This window comes from Mustela putorius, unplaced genomic scaffold (assembly GCF_011764305.1).
Source record: "Mustela putorius furo isolate JIRA1106 unplaced genomic scaffold, ASM1176430v1.1 tig00000145_pilon_pilon_pilon, whole genome shotgun sequence".
NCBI classification, from domain to species: Eukaryota; Metazoa; Chordata; class Mammalia; order Carnivora; family Mustelidae; genus Mustela; species Mustela putorius.
This window is the reverse complement of record NW_025421294.1, coordinates 23,418,813-23,431,082: the sequence shown is the minus strand read 5'-3', so window position 1 is coordinate 23,431,082 and position 12,270 is coordinate 23,418,813. Positions and strand designations below refer to the sequence as shown.

General features: G+C 38.7%; 1 protein-coding gene and 1 pseudogene across 1 annotated transcript in view; one reads left to right on the top strand and one right to left on the bottom strand.

Annotated features, from left to right (window-relative positions):
- Positions 1-3,010, top strand: part of LOC123390820 — a 29,484-nt pseudogene extending 26,474 nt beyond the window's left edge.
- Positions 1-12,270, bottom strand: part of KLHL3 (kelch like family member 3) — a 259,630-nt gene that overhangs the window by 223,697 nt on the left and 23,663 nt on the right. The gene's annotated exons all lie outside the window — the stretch shown is intronic.

The following is a 12,270-nucleotide window of genomic DNA, read 5'->3' as shown; positions in this document are numbered from 1 at the left end:
GTCACTAACAGGTAGTCAGAATTTGCACCCACATCTCCTGACTCTAAATCAGGTGATTTGTTGAATCCATTGTGCAGGGTGGAGATGAAACAGGTTTAGGTATGCTCTCTCTAGGATTAGGAAATGAGAGAAGGAGGCTTACGAAGAGGAAAGCTCAATTTCTTCCCCAGACAAAACTGGCCAAAGACCATAATTAGGTTGCATGTCTATAGAAAAAGGTATCCAAATAAGCCTGGATTCCTACCTTCCTTCCTAGTTAGCACATTCTTGGCTAACATCTCTAGGCCTCTCCAGCTGCTCTGCCTTCCTTGGCTCCCCAGACCAGACCAGCCATGGGGGCTCGAGATTTATTTATAGCTAAAGGCTGAACACCAAATGGATCCCAGTCAAGGGAGCCACAAGACCCAGAAATCCACAAAAACTACTTCTTCAAGTGTTGTTCTGTTCCTGCATTAGAGATCATAATATTGGTGGCTCAGTTCAATTTTTTTTTTTAAGTTGTACAGGGAAGTGCAACTGGCTCACCCCATAATCGTGTCATGCTCACTGAAACCTGAAGGGCAAAGCTGGGGTTTTAAGGTTCAACTGGCATATAGGTATAGCCTCAAATTAATCTGAGACTTCCCAGTTTCTCCAAGGCAACCATAACTTCTTTGATATAGAATTGCAAAGCCCAGTGCCACAACTTCCCACCACCATAAGTATTCTTTTAGTTTCACTCATTCATTCACTAAGTGAGTAGACCACATTCACTAAATGAAAAGGACATTTTCATGAAAAAGACAATCAAACCCTTTGATTAAGACTTTGTTGCCCAGTGGTGAAAAGAAGGAAAGAACATAATTACAAATGCATGTAAATATTAAGTGTGTGAGGAGTGCCTGACCCCTTGGGTCCTAGGATCAAGCCTGGCGTCCAGCTCCACCACTCACTGGGGAGTCCTCTTGAAAATTATGTCCACTTGCCTCTCCCTCACCTCATTCAAATAAATGAAACTTTAAAAAAAAAATAAAAGATTTTTGTGAGAGTCAAGTGATATAAATGTATGCAAAGCACCTGCCTTTGTGCCTGACATACAGTAAAGACTTAATAAACAGCCACTGATATTCCTTATCTCTGTGCTTTTTATATTTCCTTGCCAAACATTACCTTCACCTTCTCAAGCTCTTTTACCCATTTCTCCTTTAGAGCCATCACAAAAGTCTCTTTTCTTGAGTGCCACAGGTTATGTCAGTTGTTTCCCAGTGAGTGCTCAGAACTTTTGTTCACATCTCCTTTACTGTATTTATGTGACACCAATTTGTGTTTGTTTGTAAGTCTTTCAGGTCTGAGAGACTCCAGAGGACAGAAGCTAGGTCTTACTCATTCTGCGCTAGCACCTAACATAGTATATGACTTAGTACCTGAAATTACTGTTGAACAAAAATTTCTATTTAAGTTGAACCTTAAGTCACCAAATAGCAATTAAAGTATATCTTTGGATGGCCTTTTGAATGTGAATACTAACTTATTAATGTTGTACATGAAAAATGGGGCACCTTGGTGGCTCAGTTGGTTGAACAACTGCTTTCAGCTCAGGTCATGATGCTGGAGTCCCAGGATCGAGTCCTGCATCCGGCTCCCTGCTCTGCTTCTCCCTCTGACCCTCTCTCCTCTCATGCTCTCTCTCTCTCTCTCTCTCTCTCTCAAGTAAATAAATAAAATATTTTTTTTAAAATGTTGTACATGAAATTATTGGAACTCACAAGGAATGATTATCAAGGATTAACCCCTAATATGAACTGACTAGACCAAAACGGGTCAAAATTTCATTACAGGAGGCTGGGGATGGATGCATGGGTAAATGAAAGGATCCTGGAACCCAGGTGGAAGCTCAGGAAATGGGTACAGGACTTCCTTGGGTAGCCAGGGACACTTTGGGAGTATTCAGTGGGGAAGTGAAAGGAATCACATTAAGAGTGGATAAGAGAGGCTCTCTGCTCCCCTTTGTTCAATAGACAGCCACATCTTCTGGTGCAATGCCAGCCACATACCTGAGACACAGTGGTGGAGGTTGCAGTAAAGGGATTTGACTGTACTGGGCACCAGGGCTAGTTTTAACTCTGGCAAATTGGGTACTGTCACCATCAATGGCCCATTCACTGTCATCAGCTGCATGGTCTACATGTTCCAGGATGATTCCATCCACATAAAATTCAATGGCACAGTCAAGGCTGAGAACAGGAAACCTGTCATCAATGGAAAGCCCATCCTGATCTTCTAGGAGCAAGATCCCACCAACATCAAATGGGGTGATGCTCATCCCAAGTATGTTGTGGAGTCCACTGGGGTCTTCACCACCATGGAGAAGATGGGACTCACTTGAAGGATGGGGCTAGGAGCGTTATCATTTTTGCCCCTTCTGCTGGTGCCTCCATGTCTGTGATGGGCATGAACCATGAGAAGTAAGACAGCTCCCTCAAGATTATCAGCAATGCCTCACCAACTGCTTGGCCCCTCTGGCCAAGGTCATTCAGGAAAACTCTGGCACCATGGAGGAACTCATAACCACAGTCCAAGTTATCAAAGTCACCCAGAAGACCATAGATTGTCCCTCTGGGAAGCTGTATGATGTCTGAGGAACTGCCCGGAACATCATTCCTGCTTCTACTGGTGCAGCTAAGCCTGGAGCAAAGGTCATCTCTGAACTGGGAAGTTCACTGGTATGGCCTTCCGTGTCCCACCCTAACCTTGTTATCATGGATCTGACCTGCCACCTAGATGAAGCTGCCAGATACAATGACATCAAGAAGGTGGTGAAGCAAGGATTGGAGTGCCCCCTTAAGGGCACCTTGGGCTACACAGAGGACCAGGTTGTCTCCTGCAACTTTAACATGCTTCCACTTTTGATGCTGGAGCTGGCATTACTCTCAATGATTACTCTGACATGCTCATTTCCTGGTATGACAATGAATTTCACTACAGCAACCAGGCGGTAGACCTTATGGTCCACATGGTCTCCAAGGAGTAAGAGCCCCCCAGACCACCAGACTCAGTGAGAACAGGAAGAAGAGAGAGGCCCTCAGCTTCTGGAGAGTTCTTGCTCCAGTCTGTTCCCTAACACACCGAGAATCTCCCAGCATCTACCCAGTTTCTATTCCAGACATCCTGAAGAAGGGGAGGGGTTTGAAGTATCCTACCTTGTCATGTACCATCAATAAAATATACTGCACCCAGAAAAAAAAAAAAGTGGATAAGAGAGATTTAAGGATGGAAAAAAAGGAAGATAAAAGACAAACATCACAATTTTTCCATTTCCTTAATGGTAATATAACCTATCATATAGGTAATATAACCTATCATATAGGCGGTCATCATGTACTCTAAAAGGGTCAGTCTAGCTTAGAGATTTATGCCTGCTCATGATGAAACCATTCTTTACCTGCTGAGAAGCAATTTTATCTTTCATCACAACAGAAAAAGAGGTCTCCAGATCCTTTTAAGGTGCCATTATTCCTTCAAATATTTTTCTGGTATCACTGCCCTTCCCCAGCTCCAATTACATGATACTGTCCCACAGCTTACTGATGCTCTATTCATTGTTTTGCTTTGCTTTTTTTTTTTCAGTCTTTTTTCTTTGTGTTTTATTTTGGAAAGCTTCTATTGTTATGCCTTCAACTGTCCAATCTGTTCTTCTACTGTGTCTAATCTATTAATTCCATCCAACATATTTCTCATCTCAAATATTTTTAATTCCTACATTTGGGTCTTTTTTTAATATCTTCTATTTTTCCTCCTTATTATGCTCATCTTTTCTTCTACCTCTTTAGCAACTGAAGTATATTTATAATAGCTGTTTTATTATCTTTGTCTACTAATTCTATGCTCTCATCTCTGGATTCTGTTTCTATTAATGGAATTTTATCCATGTTATGAATATATGATCTTGTTTCTTTGCATGCCCTACAATTTTTCATTAGAAGTCAGACATTATACTATTCCCCTTCCTTTAAAGATCACACTCGTGTGCTGTGAAGTACGTAAGCCTGACGATTCACAGACCTGTACCCCAGGGGCAAATAATGCGTTACTTATTAATAAAAAAAAAAGAGAGAGAGATCACACTTGTGTGATACCTGTTGTCCAATATCTATAACATTGTTTTATATTTCTTGTTGGGTTTTTGTTCATTTAAGGTGAGAAGTATATTTTCATCCTGAAACTCTGTCATGGCTGGAATTGGAAGGCTTTGCAACCCTAAATAAATTGATGCATTAATCATCAATGACTACTAACATCACAATAAATTAGATAATCAGAAATCATGTGCCTCCTGATGATACATCATTTATGAAGTGGCTTTGCAAAAAAAAAAAAAAAAGGATGTATCAAATTTGACTCTGATCAAGTCTGTAAATGTAACTACCAATTCATAGGACATACAGAGGACAGAGGAACATATTAAAACTACACCACAATGATACAAGCAAAAAAATCAAAATTGCAGGAAACTCTGTAGAATAAACAACCAGTTTTCTTCAACAATTTAAATTACAAGAAAACTTAAAAGGTGGAAAGAAAGCTATAGGTCAAAGAGACTTAAGATATATCAATGTATTGTAATGTATGGACCTTATGCAGCTCTTGATTCAAGCAAATAAACTCTAAGAAAAATTTGGGACATTTATGAAACAACTGGAAATTCATATTCAAACCGAACAAGCTAGTTGATGGTATTACAGAATCACTTTTAATTTTAGGAGCAATAATGGTATTCTTATTTTTTTTATTATTTTCTCTTCTAGAGAAACATTCTGGCATATTTAGAGATGAAATAATATGATGTTTAATAAGACTGGTTGCATATAAGTAATCATAGAAGCTGATACATACATTTGAAATTTTCTATTATAAAAGAATTTTAAAAGTATTCAAGAGCTATAAAATTAAGGGATGAACTTTAAATTTGGCTCTGACATCATCCTGCTCTGTACCTACAGACTACTTACTTCTCTCTAGGCTTCAGCTCTCTTTATAAAATATGACCTATAAAAGCCATCCCAATATACTTTCCATTATATCCACTTATGATCTATGTGATAGGGTAAAGTTATTCAATCTTTTTAAGCTTCAGTTTCCTTATCTTTTTTTTTAAGATTTTATTTATTTGACAGAGAGAGAAATCACAAGTAGGCAGAGAGGCAGGCAGAGAGAGGAAGAAGCAGGCTCCCCACTGAGCAGAGAGCCCGATGCGGGGCTCAATACGGGGTTCGATCCCAGGACCCTGAGATCATGACCCGAGCTGAAGGCAGAGGCTTAATCCACTGGGTCAACCCAGGCACCCCAGTTTCCTTATCTTTAAAAGGCAACGAAAGTAGTAGCAAATTTTTAGGGTTACTATGTGGGTTATTAGGTAATGTACATTAAAGCCCTCATCATAGTGCCTGGTACAAAGAAAGCACTCAGTAATTATCATTTATTTATTATTATTATTATTATTATTATTACCATTACTACTATTACTATCTATTATTAATCTTGCTGCATCTAAGAGATACTACTGATTAAATCCTGTACATTTGTTTAAATTACTCTATATTTTATTCTCTTATCCCTTTCTTCTCCATATCTTCTTTCTCAAAATTCTCCTCTAAAATTCTATGGAAAAATGTGCCCAATGGCACAAGCCAGGAGAGAAGCTTGGCTCTCCTTCCCAGGGAGAGTCACCGCCATGGGTCTGGAAAAACGGAGGTGCCACTTTCATCATATTCAGAATATAGTACGCAGCTGCTCTTCTGGTATGCCACACATCCTGAGGTTGCTCCCAAGGGCTAAAAACAGAGCTCAGACCATCAGCCCATTGCAGCCAAGATCATTCTTTTTCAAGGTGGCCCCATTGCAAATAAAATGGGCACTTTATATGTATCCCTTTTTCTAACTAAGAGTTGGTCTTCCCTCTCAGTCTGTGGCCTACTTGAGGACAAGAACTGTGTCTTGTTTATCTTTAGAGCTTATGCTCCTAGAAAAGTATCTGGGACAGAGCAGGTACTCAGTTCTTCCTGCATGAAGAAATTACTTGTCTATTCTTCTGTTTTATTTGGAGTGGGGTGACAACGGGAAAGGAAGATGGATAAACATGCAGAAAACCAATACTGGATGGATCTAACAGTCTTTATCAGGGAATACAAACTTGTTCCCAACTTCCAATTCATTTCTTCTCTTTATTTCCCACTACTCATCTTTTCAAAACTTTCCTCCACTCCCATGAACTACTTATAGTTCCCAAATACATGCCAAATATTCTTCCTTCTGAGCATGTGTTCAAATTATTCTCTCCATCTATTAATATCCCTCCCCCAACCCCCTTACCTTCACTCTTAACATGTACATCCTTCAAGACTTGGTTTCAGCATCCCCTCTTCCATGAAGCTTTTCTCAAACACTATAGCTGAAAGGTACACTTCTTCACTTCCTTTAACACTTCACATTTAGGGCGCCTGGGTGGCTCAGTTGATTGAGCAACTGCCTTCAGCTCAGGCCATGATCCTGGAGTCCCAGGATTTGAGTCCCACATATGACTCCCTGCTCAGCAGGGGATCTGCTTCTCCCTCTGACCTTCCCCCTCTCATGCTCCCTCTCTCTCATTTTCTCTCTCTCTCAAATAAATAAATAAAATCTTTAAAAACAAAACCACTTTACATTTAGCTTGAGGGATGCATAATATTCTCTCATATGCTGTGCTTGGTTGTACAGGTTTTGCAACTTTTACAAAGTTGAGGGCAAGGATATTTGAATTTCTTTGGCACCCAAAATAGTGCTTTATATACACCAGGCATCTAATGAGTGTGCAATTATTGGCTAAACCTTGCAGAATAAGAAGTATAATCATTCAACCAAATTTAAAATAGAACATAAGTAAGCCTTTAAAAGTGTGTTTTAGGGGCGCCTGGGTGGCTCAGTGAGTTAGGCATCTGCCTTTGGCTTGGGTCACGGTCTCAGGGTCCTGGGATTGAGCCCCGCATCGGGCTCCCTGCTCAGCGGGGAGCCTGCTTCCCCCTCTATCTCTGCCTGCTGTTCTGCTTACTTGTGACCTCTCTCTGTGTCAAATAAATAAATAAAATCTTTTTAAAAAATAAAAATAAAAAATAAAAGTGTGTTTTACCTGTAAGATTTTTTCCCTTAAAAAGTTAACATATTGTTTTGAAGTTTTGCTATTATTATTTTTTATTAGACAATATCTCCTACTCCTAGAAACCTAAGGAAAAACTTCCATGAGGCATATATGTTTTTTAATAAAAAGAAATCAAGAGAAAAATTAACAATACTAAAAAACAATAATTTGACATTTTCTTCAAATTTCAGGGTAAGACAGACTGGGGTACTTAAAAAAAAGAAAGAAAGAAAGAAAAGAAAAACAAGATCAAGAATCACTAGACAATTGGGGGTGCCTGGGTGGCTCAGTGGGTTAAAGCCTCTGTCTTCAGCTCAGGTCATGATCCCAGGGCCCTGGGATCAAGACCCACATCGGGCTCTCTTCTCAGCAGGGAGCCTATTTCCTCCTCTCTCTGACTGCCTCTCTGCCTACTTGTAATCTCTGTCTGTCAAATAAATAAATAAAATCTTTTAAAATTAAAAAAAAATCACTAGACAACTGTATAATCTTTTCCCAAATATCCCCCCAACTACTTCTCAGAAGACTTATAGGACACAAAGGAGAGGGAAGTGTTGAGAGACCATAAAATAGTAAATAACTTCAGGCTACTATACTTATCAAAGGTAAGAGTGAGGAGAGAAGTAAATCTCATTTCTCAAAATTAAAGATGAGCTGAGGTTTCCTTGCTGCTTGGATAACTGCCTCATTTTTTCTTCTAGATGATACACACTAGCACTGTCATTGTATATTTACCACTTTGTGGCCCTTTCCTCTTCTTCATCAATCTTCTAGATCAAAGATTGAGATATATAAACCAATGACATCTCCCACCACCCACCACCCCATCCCCAGCAAACAAGTTCAATGTGGCCTTACCCATGCCACTTCTTAAAATTTATCATATTTTATTGCTGGAATGCACTTAGATCATCTAGTGCAACTTTTCCATTTTACCCATGAGGCGTAAAGTCTAGAGTGAATTATTTGTTCCAGGTCACCCAGCTAGTGTCAATCCCCATAAAAGAATTTCCTTAATACCCAGTTCTCAACATTACACCCAACAAATGTCTGGGCACACAGACCCATTAACAAATATTTTCTTGGGGCACCTGGGTGGCTCAGTCAGTTAAGTATCTACCTTCAGCTTGGGTCATGATCCCAGGGTGCTGGGATCAAGCCCCACATAGGGTTCCCTGCTCAGCGGGAGGCCGGCTTCTCCCTCTCCCCCTGCCTATGTTTCCTCTCTCACTGTGTCTCTCTGTCAAATAAGTAAATAAAATCTTTAAAATATAAATATTTTTTCTTGAAGTGTAATGAATTTCTTCTTCTTTGACAGAACTTCCTGGTCACTCTGCAGAATGTGGAAGGAAGAGGTTAAAGTGCTCTTCTGAATGCTATGGTTTACAAGGCAGTGTGGTGTGGTCTCTGGAGTAGGCTTCTTGGTTCTGATCTGGGCTCTGCCACTGCCCATCTGTACGACCTTGAGGAAATTGCTTTACATTTCTTAGACTCAGCTTCCTCATTCTTTTTTTTTTAATTTTTTATTTTTTATAAACATATATTTTTATCCCCAGGGGTACAGGTCTGTGAATCGCCAGGTTTACACACTTCACAGCACTCACCATAGCACATACCCTCCCCAATGTCCATAACCCCACCCCCTTCTCCCAAACCCCCTCCCCACCAGCTTCCTCATTCTTAAAATGAAGGTAATCACAGAAACCACCTCAAAGGTTGTTTATTCAGTAACACTGATTCAACACTTGCTCTTAAGCAGGTGTGCCATGTTAGATGCTGGGGATACAACAACAGACAAGAAATAAAAGAGCGTACCCCAAGGAGCTAATATTCTATTAGGATTAAAGGATATACCCAAATAAAATGTCCGGTACAAAGTCTGGCACCTGAGAAATGTTCCAGAAATGCTACTTGTTGTTATCATCATTATTAAAAATGTATTGTAATATACACATTTAAAAAGCAAATCAGCAAATAAATCTTACAAACTGAAAGCTCCAAGCAAGATTTGAGGGTATAAAACAGCTCACATGGCAGCATTTCACAAAGACAGATAGTATCACCATGGCAATATTTTTCTGAGTTCTTTAAGAACACTTGCTGGATGCTGTGGAAGGTTTAGGCATGGTCTGTTGAAAACACTGTGTAAACAGCATCATATAAAGAGTGGGGAAATACTCTCCAGTTTATGTCCAAAAAAGATAGCTTCCTCTATAGAATCATTTGATAGAATTTAGTGTACAAAATCTTAAATTAAGAAACACAAATTACGGGATAATTACTTGTATTACAATGCAAGTCATCTTTTCTTTGCAGTGTCCAGCTTTCCTAACATATTAAAAAAGTGATGTACCACATGATGAACAGGCACATGAGAAGATACTCAACACACATTCTTAGTGATTAGGGAAATACAAATCAAAACCAAAACGAGGTACCACTTCACACCTACTAGGGTGGCAAATAATTTTTTATATGGAAAATAACAAGGTTAGAGAGGAGATGGAGAAATTGGAACCCTCATATATTGCTAAAGGCACATAAAATAGCTGAATCTTTGTGGAAAAGTTTGGCAGTTCTTCAAATGCTAAACACAGAATTACCGTACAAGGCTGCAATTCTGCTTCCAGATATAAACCAAAAGGAACTGAAAACAGGTACTTCAACAAGTGAGATGTACATGTATGATCATGGCAACACTATTCACAGTAGCCAAAGGTGGAAACATCCATTAATGGGTGGCCCGATGTCCATTAATAGGTGAATGATAAAGAAGATGTGTTATATACATATAACATAGTATTATCCAGCCATAAAAAGAAATGGATTACTAATATATGCTACAACATGGATAGATCTCCAATATGTTATACTAAGAAGCCAGATACAAAAGGTCACACATACTGTAAGAGTGCATTTATATGAACTAAGTAGAACAGATGAATGCACAGACAAAGAAAGCCGATGGGTGGAGGCCAGGAACTATGGGGAGAGCAGAATAGGGAGAAATTGATTAATAGATGAACTATTTCACTTTGGAGTGACAGAAATGTTTTAGAACTAGATAGAGATGTAGGTGTACAACACTGTGAATGTACTAAATGCCCCTGCATTGTTCACTTTATAACAGTTTTATAACCAACATTAAAATAAAAATAAAAAGGTTAGTTTTAGGTTACATGAAATTAATCTCAGTAAGTTTTTTTTTTTTTAAGATACTTTCCACATGTCTTATAAACATATAAAAGTATATTGGGGACCTAGGTGGCTCAGTCAACTGACTCGTGATTTCAGCTCAGGTCATGATCTCAGAGTCATAAGATTGAGACCCACAACCGGTTCCATATCCAATGTGGAGCCTACTTAAGATGATCTCTCTTTCCCTCTGCCCCTGCTTACTCTCACTCTCTTTAAGAATAAAATAAAAAATAAAAGTTTTTAAAAAGCATAAGAAAAATATTATAAGTGATTAACTGTCTCAGAAACCCATGTAAATAGGGTGTCTAGTTATTCACAGTGAAGGAAGGAACAGACTGTTCTTACTAAAATCCTGGCTTCTTCCTGTTAAAGAATAATTTTTTAAGGTCAAACAATGACTGTCATATAGATATAAAATGAACATAGGTCAAAGGTTTTTACTTAACTCATTAATTTAAGACAGAGCCAGTAAGCGTTAAAAACTGGTTCAAGAGGCAAGGAGAAATACTAAAGTGTGTTTGTTAACAGAGAGAAAACTAGCTTCTTGGGCTGGAGGCTATGGGGTGACCAACTTCATCTCCACAGGACAAAATTTTATGGCTTTTCTATAATCAAGAATAGTCTGCATTATTCTTGGTTTTCTACAGCTTGACAGAGTTTTCAGCAGCTCAAACATAATGAAAGTTAAACCAGATAACTTGGAAGGATGCACTAGTCAACGCCTAGCTTTCTAAAAGATACCCAGTGATTTTTTTTTTTCTCCACCAGATTTCACAATTTTTCCTGACATTCTTCTGGCATTCAGGGTAATTCCCTACCTTAGCAAATGACTTCTGTTTCTTGGAATTCAGGTCCTTGTCTGTATAAAACAAAAACGGAAAAAAGAAAAAAAAGAAACAAAAGCAAAAACAGCTTTTTTTTTTCAAGGAAGAATTGGCTTGGATGGCCTAAAACCTGTCTAGATCTTTGACAGCTTGATAATAACCAACTTCCAATAACTGGATGCTCCATCAGAGATTCCTATAGGTAACACAGCCCTTTAAGCCACAAGCACTCAGGATCACATTACATAAATCACTTCTCTTCTGATGGGACACACCATTCCTTGATGAAGGAGACCGTATTTCTAATGAACCACTCCAGGACAATTTGCCTTTCTACACTATTACTGAAAACACAATTATACTGAATTTCCCCAGGTTCTGTCATGACCAACAAACATCATTTAATTTTTAAATAACTGACTGAAACCAGAGTGAGAAGTAGTCTGGATCTTGAACGAAACAAAATAGTTGACCTATGTGAGAGGTCCAAAAAAAAAAAAAAAAAACTGGTTGAGTTGAATGGCTTTAAAATTTTTCTGTCACTGGCAGGGATAAGAGGCTGTGATCACTTGCACTTAGTGTACCGTATTACAGCAATGGTGTCTTACTTACTTAGGGATTACTGACTCAAGGAAACGAAGGATTACTAAGAATTGCACTGAGGACACACTTAGTTTACTGTAAACTCAGTACGACACTTATGCTACTTGTGACATTATGCTACTTATGACACTTGTGCTAGCTTTTCTGTAGCATTCTCCAGCTGCCCAGTATTGGGCACACAGTTGGTCCTCAATCAAAGCTTACTGTTTAATCATAAAATTAATTATGGAGAGTAGAAGTCTATACTTGTCCCAGAAATATTCTGCTTATTTGTGATAACATCAAGTTTCTCTATTTATTAGACTAAGTTATTTTTACATTTAAGCATATTGATCAATGTAGCACAAAGAAAGCACATTCCCCCAACAGCATGTAAAACAGAAATCTTAAGCTTCCAAGAAAAAAAAAAAAAGTGCTGTTCCACATAATTTTCCATAAAGATCTACAATCTTGCACACATCTTCCACCAAAGCCAATGCCAAGATTAATATTAGA